The sequence below is a fragment of the Schistocerca gregaria genome, chromosome 2 (genome assembly GCF_023897955.1).
Source record: "Schistocerca gregaria isolate iqSchGreg1 chromosome 2, iqSchGreg1.2, whole genome shotgun sequence".
NCBI classification, from domain to species: Eukaryota; Metazoa; Arthropoda; class Insecta; order Orthoptera; family Acrididae; genus Schistocerca; species Schistocerca gregaria.
In genome coordinates, this window is record NC_064921.1 from 583,941,063 (window position 1) to 583,953,927 (window position 12,865).

General features: G+C 39.7%; 1 protein-coding gene across 10 annotated transcripts in view; it reads left to right on the forward strand.

Annotated features, from left to right (window-relative positions):
• Positions 1-12,865, forward strand: part of LOC126333709 (E3 ubiquitin-protein ligase lubel) — a 460,123-nt gene that overhangs the window by 387,091 nt on the left and 60,167 nt on the right. The gene's annotated exons all lie outside the window — the stretch shown is intronic.

Here is a 12,865-nt window from a genome sequence, read left to right on the forward strand (position 1 = left end):
GAGACAATTTTGAGGTTTCAGCTATGGTGGCACCCAAACTGACAAGTTGACACCAGAGTGGTCATTTGGAAGGTGACAGCATCCACCAGTAGTAAGCACAACATATCCAAAAGGGTGTCATGAGGGCAACCATGAAGCAATGCTGCCAGGCTATGGCCCTCGACCAGAGTGGCTAAGGAAGTTGGTATAAAGCTACAGAGAGCATCAGATGTGGTGTTTGACATAATTTCCCTAAGTGTGGATAAAAAGTTTTGCATGATAGTTGAAGGCTAGGTGAAAAGGTGCAATGTAAAAATGTTGAATCCTGTTACAGGCACAAAACTGTTAGAAGTCATAGGAGATAAATGCCGTCTCATTATCAGAAATCAAGATGTGTGGGATACCTCAAAGTACAATAACCTTTTCCAAGACTGTGATAGTAGTGGTAGGGACCAGCAAAAGCTAAGTGTATACAGATTCACACTTCGGCAGCATCAGGGTAAGCAGAGAACTTCTGGGAAGGTACAGCTTTTTGGGCCTGACTGGTAAAACACGGTGGACCAGGTCCACAATATCAGTGTCATTATTTGACCAGAATATACGTTACCATGCCACTGTCAGGAGGAATCAGGATGCAGCAAAGGTCCTCGTCTGAGATCTAAAACACAACTCCTTGATGTAGATATAGCTGATGCCACCATGACCAGTGGGAATGAAATTCAGGTCAGGGAGACCTGTCCAGCCACACATGTTGTACAAAGTGAAGAAGGCAGTGTAATGTCATGTTATTGTGAGTGGCAGCCACAATGTCATGCAATGTTAAGGGAAAGGTTGAAAAGGCTAAAGTCAGATCTGGAAACACAGCAGTTCATATTGATCAAAGGCTGGGGTCAGGTCTCAAGGGAAATGTCCATGTTTGCACATACTGCCACTGCCCAATAGTCCATAAAGGATAAATTTAAATTTATGAACTGCATAAATAATTGCAGGAACCTTCTGTCCTATTTGAGAATAGCTTTGCTGAGAAGCAGAGAAGGCCTCAGAAATACATGCAGTTGGGTGCTTGATGCTATGAGGGTATTTATAGGACTGTACTGATACCATGGGTGGGGATATGTCTGTTGCTACTACTAGATGCAACCTAGGAGTGTATGGTCTTAAACATGGAAGCTACTTAATCAAATATTTTAAAGTCTGGAAAGCTTGTTGATAACAATGTGACTATTTGAAATTTATGTCTTGATGCCATAGCTGGTTCCCTGGATAATAATTTTTTGCTAGATTTCCGATGAATTGGCTTTAATAGTTGATCTTATCCAAAAACACCTGTAAGTCTTTGACATTTGCTGGGGACTGTATTTTATTGATCACCACAAGATAATCTTTTGTTGATTCAACCCATTTACCAAGAGTTTAAACCCTAAATATGTCAAAAAAGATTGCATAAAAGGATACTTGTGTATATTGCATTTAAGTCCTTCTGTTGCCTGTCTCTGGAACAAAAGGTCAAGGCTTTGAAAGTGATCCTCTTGAGCTCCACCTCTGACCAAAATATCAAGGCATGCAGTGCTGTTGGGAATACCCTATAGTTGCACCATAAAATGCTGAAATGTGTCAATGGTTGAAGGGATGCTGAAAGGTAACCATATATAACAGTGAAGGTTATACGGCATGTTGAGTAGTAGGTAAGTCTGTGATGTTGCATCCAAGGGGACTTGAAGATATGACTCTGTGAGTTCAGTTTTACTGAGTAAAGTGCATTGGCCCAATTTTTCAAAGAGCTTATCTGTGCTCAATGGAGGTTAAGTTTATACTTCACTTGTGCACTGATAGTTGCTGTCAGAGTCCTAAGATTGCAACTGGGTTTATGTAATGTTACCAGGGGACTGGCCAGTTGACTATGGGATGTAGGCATTAATACCTCTTCGTGAGTGTGTCCATCCAGCTCTGTTTTGAAGGCGTCCTTAAGAGCCAATAATGGGGCCTCTATCACTGTAATCTACAGGGCCTTACACTACATTAAAGTCTCTCTCTTTGATAAATATGCCCAAATTAGGCAAGCTGACTGATTTCAAGGCTTATGTCACAATGTTCTGAGGCATAAAGGGATCACCAATTTAGTACTGGAGGGCAGCATGGAGGGTAAAAATCATAGGAGAAGACAGAGATGAATACACTAAGCAGATTCAGAAGGATGTAGATTGCAATAGCTACTGGCAGATGAAGAAGCTTGCACGGGATAGAGTAGCATGGAGAGCTGCATCAAACCAGTTTCTGAACTGAAAGCCACAAAAACAACAGTGTCAGAATTAAATGGCATAAGCCTCAAAATCAATTGTATTTGCCTAATCCTGGTAAGAAAATTTGGGCATATGTAGTGTAAGGCCCAGCAGATTACATGTTGTGCACAGTTTCATGAAAATATTGTCCACTTTTGGGTCAGTTACCCATATAAAATTTACTGTATCAGGGTGTATACGACCTGAGAGGTCTGGGAAAAACCCAGGATTTTTTCATCCAGGAGAAAACGGAGAAAAACAAGGGAGTTTTTAGAATTCCAGGAATTTTTTGTTTTAGTTTTCAGTTAAATTTTTGTGTTTTTGACTGGTAAGAATCAATACTCTAACAAAGGATATTACTGTATTCCACTACTGCAGAATAATACTGCAACAATAAAATGTGAAAGGGGGGGGGGGGGGGGGCACGGTAATAAAACAAAAATTGCAAGGGAAATGTGACATATTCAACAACAAAACACAGTGCTCATATAAGCATTTGCCAAGAGCAAAATGTCTCAAAGGCTTTAGGAAGACCATGCAATGCTTCATAAAAACAAATTGCCTCCGATGAACATGACATCACAACTGTTTACATTAGATTCATTTTAGCAGTTAGAAGCGGACTCGTGCACATGCCCAGTTGAGTGGCATATGAGTAGTACCTTCTCCCATTTCTGGCTACAGAAATGTGGCTGCTGCTGAGTAAACAGTCACAGCAAGCAGCTAGATGCAACCAGGAAAAATTTTACTGCCGCACCCAAGCTGCCAGGTTCACGCATGTGCAGCAGGCCCGGATCTACGAGGGAGGGGTGGGGGTTGCCAAATTCATGTTCTTGAGTAGAAACGAAGTTTCACAAAGTGCCTAGCATCCAGCGCACAGTGGTCTGTCGATTACTCATATTATTTTGATGCGCATCCCTGTTGGTTTTTGAACACACTCTAAGTTGATTTCCAAATGAATCATAAGCTGTGCGGGGTAGCTGTGCGGTCTGAGGCGACTTGTCACGGTTCGCGTGGCTCCCCCCATCAGAGGTTCGAATCCTCCCTCGGGCATGGGTGTATGTGTTGTCCTTAGCATAAGTTAGATTAAGTAGTGTGTAAGCCTAGGGAACGATGACATCAGCAGTTTGGCCCCATGGTAAAAAATAAATAAATCATAAGTTAATTTTTGAATTCATGCATAGTGTACATGATATCTCTGTCAGGGGAATACTCATCGCATCTAGAAATAAACTTTCCTGCAGGCAAAAAGGTACTGGGCTATACAAGCTGAGCAGAGTAAAGCCAAATGAGTGAACACCAATTGCTGTCTGATTATGTGGTTGATTGGGTCTGCGAATGATCAGCATTTTATAATTACTTGGGAAATCCATAGATTCAGACTAACAGAGTGGAAATAAATGACTAACAGGAATAACTGGTAAGAAAGATTACGTATTATCTTTTGGGTGTATCCAGGAAAATGAAATTTTGTCAGAAAATGTTTGGCCAGAGTGCTACACTAGTAAGGGCCAGTTGTACAGTCCCCGTCTAGCAGCCATTTAAGTTCTATTCTGGAATTAGTGCAGAAAATGGTTTGTGGGAACATAACAACACCTGACTGGAGAATAATCAGGGATAACTAAACCGGGTTAGAGAAGTTAACTGGCGAATAAGTTTTGACAAAGGCAGGAATAGTTCTAGAATTAGTCATGACACGATTGTTTGTTAAAACAAGGAAGGAGAGGAAACAGGGACATCACACAAATTAGGGAAGTATATGACGATTCCAAATTTTTATTAAAATCTCATACTACTACTTTTCGATTTCATGCTTGAGAGACTGGAAAGGATGAATGAAAGGTGAAACTATTTTCTAACATAAAACTTTTTGCTTGTAGTAGGCCTAACAGGCATTATATGTTGTTCTTTGTGAATTATATTCTGACATGTTATAAAAATGACCATTTGTGCCAAAACAGTCTCGTTTATTTGGTGTGTGTTGCAATTTCTGCAGTATTAATAAGGGCTATTTTGTTTTATTTAGCAGACAGTGACAAAATAGACATAATCAGATCGAGAAACCACACCAGTCTTGGGTACTATTTGTATTAACAGCTTACGCAGTATTAGACAACGATATTTTGATTTTTCATGTAGCAAAATGTTTGATGAACTTTGAGGTAGTAAATTCTGTCACAGAAAGGAAAGCATGTTATGTAAAGCTGTAGCAAGATTAGAGAGAAAACAATGCTAGCAGCTAAGGATTGAAGATATGAACACTATATTGCTTGTATCTTGTCTTTACTGGTTTTATATATCCTATATTTAATTTTATGTCACTCAAAACAAAGTTATTAGCTAAAAGGCAATAAAGAGTGCAAATTTTCTGAAGAGGTCTTGTTCTCCCAATTACAAATAATCCCATCCAGTATTAGTTGTGAAGTTTTCTTCTTTCTTAAAAAAAAAGGGCAGGATGTCAAACCAGCTGACTAAGAACAGGAGAGGCACCACAAGACATTTTAATTTCCACCGTTGTGAATATGGTTTGATGGCATCCAGTACAAAATATACACGTTTCAATCCCACGGAGTGAAATCCAGTGTCATGCAATAGAAGAATGCTGTTTTATGTATCAGACTCTTCAGAAAGATGTGCGCTACAAAATGAACATATTTTTGAAAATTCGATTTTTTAAATTTTTGACATATCCCAAATGCTTGAGGGAGGGGGTGGGGCTGAGAGGAGGGGAGGGATTTCTACTTTTCTGACAGCCATGCATTAATCGCCTTGTAGAACAATGAAGTTATTTTTGTTGGTTCACTAAAGAAATTTGGCTTTTATTATTTATTTATTGTTCCGTGGGACCAAATTAAGAAGTCTCCATGGTCATGGAATGAGTTAATACATGAAATTATAACACGATAGTAGAAACAGATAAAGTGAAATACAAGAAACGTATTCAAGCGACAATTCGTAAGTTTAGATAAAGAAAATCAACAATGTAACATTGGAATTTACTTAATTTTCCAGCTCTTCCAGGAGCTCCTCAACAGAATAGAAGGAGTGAACCATGAGGAAACTCTTCAGTTTATACTTAAGAGCGTTTGGGCTATTGCTAAGATTTTTGAGTTCCTGTGGTAGCTTATTGAAAATGGATGCAGCAGAATAGTGCACTCCTTTCTGCACAAGAGTCAAGGAAGTGCATTCCACATGCAGATTTGCTTTCTGCCTAGTATTAACTGAGTGAAAACGGCTAACTCTTGGGAATAAGCTAATATTGCCAACAACAAATGACATTAAAGAAAATATATACTGTGAGGGCAACGTCAGAATTCCCAGACTATTGAATAGTGGTCGACAAGAGGTTCTCAAACTTACACCACACTTAGCTCGAACAGCCCATTTTTGAGCCAAAAATACCCTTTTTGAATCAGAAGAATTAACCCAAAAAATACCATATGTCATAAGCGTATGAAAACAGGTGAAGTAGACCACTTTTCGTGTTGAACTGTCACTTATTTCAGATACCGTTCTAATGGTAAATAAAGCAACATTTAGTTTCTGAACAAGATCCTGAACATGGGCTTTCCACAACAGCTTACTACCTAAATGAACGCTAGGAACTTGAACTGTTCTGTCTTGCTTATAATATGCCCATTTTGTCTGATCAAAATATCAGTTCTTGTAGAATTGTGAGTTAGAAACTGTAAAAACTGAGTCTTACTGTGATTTAGCATCAAATTATTTTCCACAAGCCACAAACTTATTTCACGAACTACATTATTTGATAATGTTTCAATATTACACACAATATCCTTCACTACCGAGCTGGTGTCATCAGCAAACAGAAATATTTTTGAATCACCTGTAATACTAGAAGGCATATCATTTATATAAATAAGAAACAGCAGTGGCCCCAGCACCGACCCTTGGGAAACGCCCCACTTAACAGTGCCCCATTGGGACTGAACATCACTACCACTCTCAATATTCTGGAGAATTACCTTGTGCTTTCTGTTCTTAAAGTAAGAGGCGAACCAATTGAAAGCTACTCCCCTTACTCCATAATGGTCCAACTTCTGCCGTAATATTTTGTGGTCAACACAGTCAAAAGCCTTCGTTAAATCAAAGAAGACACCTATTGTTCGCAACCTTTTATTTAATATATACAAAACCTCACAGAGAAAAGAGAATATAGCATTTTCAGTTGTTACACCATTCCTAAAGCCAAACCGTACATTTGACAGCAAATTATGTGAATTTAAATGCTCCAGTAACCTTGTACATACAACCTTCTCGATAACTTTAGCAAACACCGATGGTATAGAAATAGGTCTATAATTGTCAACATTATCCCTGTCTCCCTTTTTGTAAAGTGGCTTCACTACTGAGTACTTTAATCGGTCAGGAAACCGACCACTCCTAAAGGAAAAGTTACAGATATGGGTAAGTACTGGGCTAACATACATACAACAATACTTCAGTATTCTGCTAGATACCCCGTCATATCCATGAGAGTTCTTGGTCTTTAGTGATTTAATTACTAACTCAATCTCCCTCTTGTCAGTATCATGGAGGAGCATTTCAGGTAACAGTCTCGGAACACTTTTTTCTACGAGCGCTATATGATTCCCTGTTGGGACTAGGTTTCTATTGTGTTCACCTGCTATATTCAGAAAGTGATTATTAAATACTGTACATATATGTGACTTATCAGTAACATGGACATTCCCACTATGCACTGATTCTATATCCTCGACCTGTCTCTGCAGACCCGCCACTTCCTTTATGACTGACCAGATGGTTTTAATGTTATCCTGAGACTTAGCTATTCTATCTGCATACCACATACTTTTTGCCTTATTAATAACTTTTTAAGCACCTTACAATACTGTTTGTAATGGGCTGCTGCATTTAGATTTTGACTGTTTCTAACGTTTTGACATAATTGCTACTTTGTTATACAGGATATTCTTATCCCTCTGGTCAGCCACCCAGGCTGCCTGTTTGTGCTAGTACCCTTTTTTTGAACATTCTAACAGAAAGCAACTTTCAAAGAGCATGAGAAAAGTCTTGAGGAAAGGATTATATTTATCATCTACTGTATCAGCACTATAAACATCTTGCCACTCTTGTTCCTTGATAAGGTTTACAAAGGTCTCCACAGCAACTGGATCAGCTTTCCTAAAACGTTGATAACTATATTTAACATGAGTTGCAGCACAAAAATCTTTTAGAGTTAAAACTTGTGCATCATGATCTGAAAAGCCATTCACTTTTTTGCTAACAGAATGCCCTTCTAGTAATGACGAATGAACAAAAATGTCGTCTATGGTTGTTCTACTGTTCCCTTGCACTCTTGTTGGAAAGAATACGGTTTGCATAAGATTATATGAATTACTGAGGTCTGCCAGCATCCTTTTCCTTGCACAATCACTTATACAATTAATATTGAAGTCACCACATATAACTAACTTTTTGTATTTCCTATAAAGTGAACCAAGAACCTCCTCTAGCTTTAGCAAAAATATTGTGAAATCGGAGTCTGGGGATCTACAAATAACAACAGTTAGAAGTTCAATTCCACTAAATTTAACCACACCTGCACAACATTCAAACACCTTTTCAGTGCAGTACTTTGAAACATCAGTTTACTCAAATGGGATACCATTTTTCACATACAGTCTAAAAAAGGTGCTGCTCTAACACCCACTAGTACAAGAATTTTCCCATGAGTGATCCCACCACACCCACCTATGCTGTCACCTATAAGCTTTGCCAGCCTCCCCTTTCCATACCTGTTGAGGTGCAGGCCATGTCTAGTGAAACCCGTCCTGCTGATAGACTCCACCAACACCACTGAAATGTCTCGTGCCTTCTGTCATCAACACACCCCCAAGTCTCATGTTATTACACTTAACGGCTGTATTAAGATGAGGCTGATCGTGACGCTGAAACAGTTCCACGAAATGCACATTCATGTTGCCAGTCTGAGTGGCTATCTTTTCCAGGTCACCATCTATGTCATACTCCCCATCCCTATCAATACTATTACCACCCCCACCCACAATTACTACCTGATCCTCTTTAGTAAAATCCCTACATAAGCCCCCATATAAAGTCACCTGAGCCAATCCTGCATTAGGCTTCACAATGCTGGTGACCTGGTACTCACTCCCCAACACTTCCTGCACCTGCTGGCCTGCATCTCTACCATGAGAACTACCTAACAGCAGAACCTTCTTCTTTCTCTTAGACTTTGCAACTGTCCTAGCCACCGTAACTGCTGAGTTCTGCTGCATACTTCCTACATCTAGAGCTACTAGAGATTCCTCTCCACTAGACTCTGACAGTTGGTCATATCTATTGCAAACACCAATAGCAAAACTATCTCAAAATCTCCTCCTTCTAGCAGATCTCTTCCCATCAGCCAGCTCCCATTCCCCAACCCCCTTCTCCCTCCTCATCCTATCTAGCTCCTCCTGTGCATTTTTCAACTGCACCTGAAGGGGACATATCTTACGCTCCTGCTCCTCTATCAATTTACTCTTGCTACATAACCTGCAGTTCCAAGAGAGGATCTCACCAGAATGCCCACTGGCTTCCCCACTGCATTCTCCCCAGTGAAAATACTTTGAACAAGTCTCAGACAGCGATCCACTACTCACGAACCTACGGCAAAGCCCACATTTCTCGTTCATGGTAAAATTTTACAGTTATTGAAACAAGAAAACTACTTTATCTAAGTTCCGCTAGTACAATAAGATGTTAAAAAACTGACTACAAAAATCACAAACTTACTCTACAAGGGAAGTAACTACTATTATTAACAGTATTAATCAACAGCAAATGAGAATAACAAGACTAATGCAGAAAGAAAATCAAATGTCTAATGACACAGTAATGAAACTGAAAACAGTTGCCAAAATTTCTTCTGAAATTATTTCACCAGAAAACACCAAGAACACTGGTTGAAGATTACTACAGTTCCTAAATAAAGCACTATACACAAACAATTAATTAGTACTTAGCTTTCGATGAGCTGCTATAGCTGCAACTGGTCAGTGCAGAATGTAAACACATTTTATGTTGAGGCAGTCAATGTGTTTGAAACAAAGTGTTTAGTTTCACACTATTGGCTAATTTCAACTGCTCGCTGCATTTCAAGTGCACGTTTTCATCTTCTAGCACGTATGGCATTATGCCATAATAAAGAATCAAAAATGCGTTAATACAGTACTGGCACTCCAAGAACATTTACATCCTGAAATCCACTCTGAAAAGCTTAATGTAAGGTCGAGGCCTACTTCATTGGGAATCTGGACATATGAATGTGCTCTTTAAGTATGCACTTTAAATATGCCATTTTAGTGTGGTTCACAAAATTCCAATGCTCTTGGAGTATGCTTTGAAGTCTTTTTTTCTTTTGTGATATGGGCTTCCTGCGTCGTAGCAGCTGCGAAAGTGCAGTGGCACCACTTATCTGGTGCCCTCTGACAACTACTGAAGTGAACCTATTTCTAACAGGTCGCGGGAAACTATTGGGAATGGTGGTTTGAAAAGTGTTACCTTCAAAGTAAATTTCCTTTTATGCAAGTTGAACTATGTGCGAGGATGTATGATGAATTTCTTAAAGCACAGAGCATTTGATGTCAAGCCATTTAGAAGTATTTTGAACCCAGATCAGACACTCATGTCTTTATTATGAGCCAATTGATGTAGTTCTACAGGAAGCTCTCTCTCCTCTGTGGTAGCTAATTTATTTGTGGGAAACTTTGAGGACAAGTCACTGGAATCAGCTAAAAATTTTACTGGCACATTTCTGTGATATATCTTAGAGTAACATGTGCAAAAAATATCAATGTTGTATGTGAAAGCTTAGCTTCTCTTGCAGCTTATCAACCTTAGAGACCAATATTATATGCGAAAGCTTTGCTCTTCTTGTAGCAACACTATGTATATTAATTTTAAACATCTTTTCCTTGTTTGTGTATCCACAATACATAAGTGATGTTGCTATTAGGTGACTACATCACGTGTCCTGTGGTCTGAATATCCACTGTCATTGGCTGGTGGGATCACGTGACACGAGCTATGACTGGCTTACAAAAGTGCATCGCAATCTCGATTACAATGGTTTGGAAAGTAACAAGTGGTGTTTGGTGGGATTTGAATTTATACTTTTATATTATGAAAATATACAGCATACATGTTGCTGCACATCAAAAATCTTTCCAAAAGGAGTTTTCTTCCCTGAGTTTTATTTTCTAAAGTGCCGGGAAATTCTACGTTCGTGTATAAAAACATAACCATTCAAAGGATTGATAAGTTTTACAGTTCTGAGGGAAAATATACTGTCACTTAATAATACAGAAAAAGTGTGTTTTCATCTGAGAGAAGTGTATTTTTAACTAGGAAATCCGGGAAAAATCTGGGAATTTTTTTTCCTTGTCCACATATACACCCTGTGTATGAGTGGCTGGGTTATAAGTAAATAAAACTGCTAACTTTCCTAGTTAAAAGCAGATGATGATGTCCATAGGAACAACGATTTGTCTCAGCTGCCTGCAGTGGTGGTGACCCTAAACTTACATAAGTAGATTGTTTAGCAATAAGAGAGAAGCACCAGTGTCCAAAAGTAATCTCACAAGATGTTTGTCAATAACTGCATGGAAGTACATTTTCTGATATGTATTTTGAGATGTCATCATTTCTGTAGATTGGTCACTTATTTGGTTCAAATCCATAGATTGGAATGTATCCACACTGGAACTGCTACAACTTACCTATCGCAAGTGTCCTTTATTGCCATATTTATGACATGTTATGTGCCAATGAGGGCAAGAGCTGTGAGTGTGGTGAAGGAAACAGCATTTAACGCAGGGCAATAGTGCTGCTACTGATGTAGCCCATCACCACAGGTGAGGTTGTTTATAAGATTGTCTGGGCTGCAGAGCAGTTGGGTGCCTCACAGGATGAGGAAAGAGTGGAAAGATGGCTTGTGTAACCAGTGGCAGGGGGTTGACTGTCACAATGTTTTCTTCCATCAGAAACAAACTCTGGGCTGTATGGGCTGTTTTGTGGGCTTCAGCTGTTTGCATAACTTCCATCAGAGACAGATCTCATTCCCTCAATACATGGTTCCTCAGTTGTGAGTTGGGCATATGTCACACTTTAATGTCTCATATTAGAGAGTATGCTTCGTCTGCCACACAAATATTTAAAACTAAAATTATTGCTTAATCCATGTAGGTTGGCAGTCCAGTCTGCAAATTATTTATTTGGGCCCTTTTTTGGTGCCAAAATTCTAACCTGACTGCAATAATATCTACTCTGTTAAGAAATGTTGTTGAAATACACTATGCGATCAAAAGTATCCAGGCACCTGGCTGAAAATGTCTTAAAAGTTCATGGCACCCTCCATTGGTAATGCTGGAATTCAGTATGGTGTTGTCCCACCCCTAGCCTAGATGACAGCTTCCAGTCTCACAGGTATACGTTCCATCAGGTGCTGGAATGTTTCTTGGGGAATGGCACCCCATTCTTCATCTAGTACTGCACTGAGGAGAGGTGTTGATGTCAGTCAGGGAGGTATGGCATGAAGTTGGCATTCCAAAACACCCCAAAGGTGTTCTGTAGGATTCAGATCAGGACTCTGTGCAGGCCAGTCTTTTACAGGGATGTTACACTCGTATAACCACTCCACCACAGGCCATGCATTGTGAACAGGCGCTCAATCATGTTGAAAGATCAATTACCATCCCCAAATTGCTCTTTGACAGTGGAAAGCAAGGAGGTGCTTAAAACATCAATGTAGGCCTGTGCTGTGATAGTGCCATGCAAAACAACAAGGGGTGCAAGCCCCCTCCATGAAAAACACGACCACACCACACCACCACTGCCCCTGAATTTTACTGGTGGCACTACACATGCTGGCAGATGACGTTCATCGGGCGTTCACCATATCCACACTCTGGCATCGGCAAGTTTTCGCACCTGCTGCCTAACTGTCATAGTACTTGCAGTGGATCCTGATGCAGTTTGGAATTCCTGTGTGATGGTCTGTATAGATGTCTGCCTATTACACATTACAACCCTCTTCAACTGTCGGCTGTCTCTGTCAGTCAACAAATGAGGTTGACCTGTATGCTTTTGTGCTGTACATGTCCCTTCATGTTTCCACTTCACTATCATGTAGGAAACAGTGGACCTAGGCATGTTTAGAAGTTTGGAAATCTCACTTACAGATGTATGACACAAGTGACACCCAATCACCTGACCACGTTCGAAGTCCATGAGTTCGATGGAGTGCCCCATTCTGCTCTCTCGCAGTGACTAATGACTACTGAGGTCTCTGATATGGAGTACTTGGCAGTCGGTGGCAGCATAATGCACCTAATATGAAAAACGTATGTTTTTGGGGGTGTCTGGATTCTTTTGATCACATAATGTAAATCATTTTTGTATTAGCTGATACAACTTGGAAATTCCTAACAAGAACATGGCCTTTTGTCTTTCCGTATTAAATATTTGGCAAACTAAAAACCATAACTTCATTCCTCTGTATTAAGCATCACACTCTTCATGTTGCTCCTTAAATGATAAGGTTGTAAACATGGGTGGCA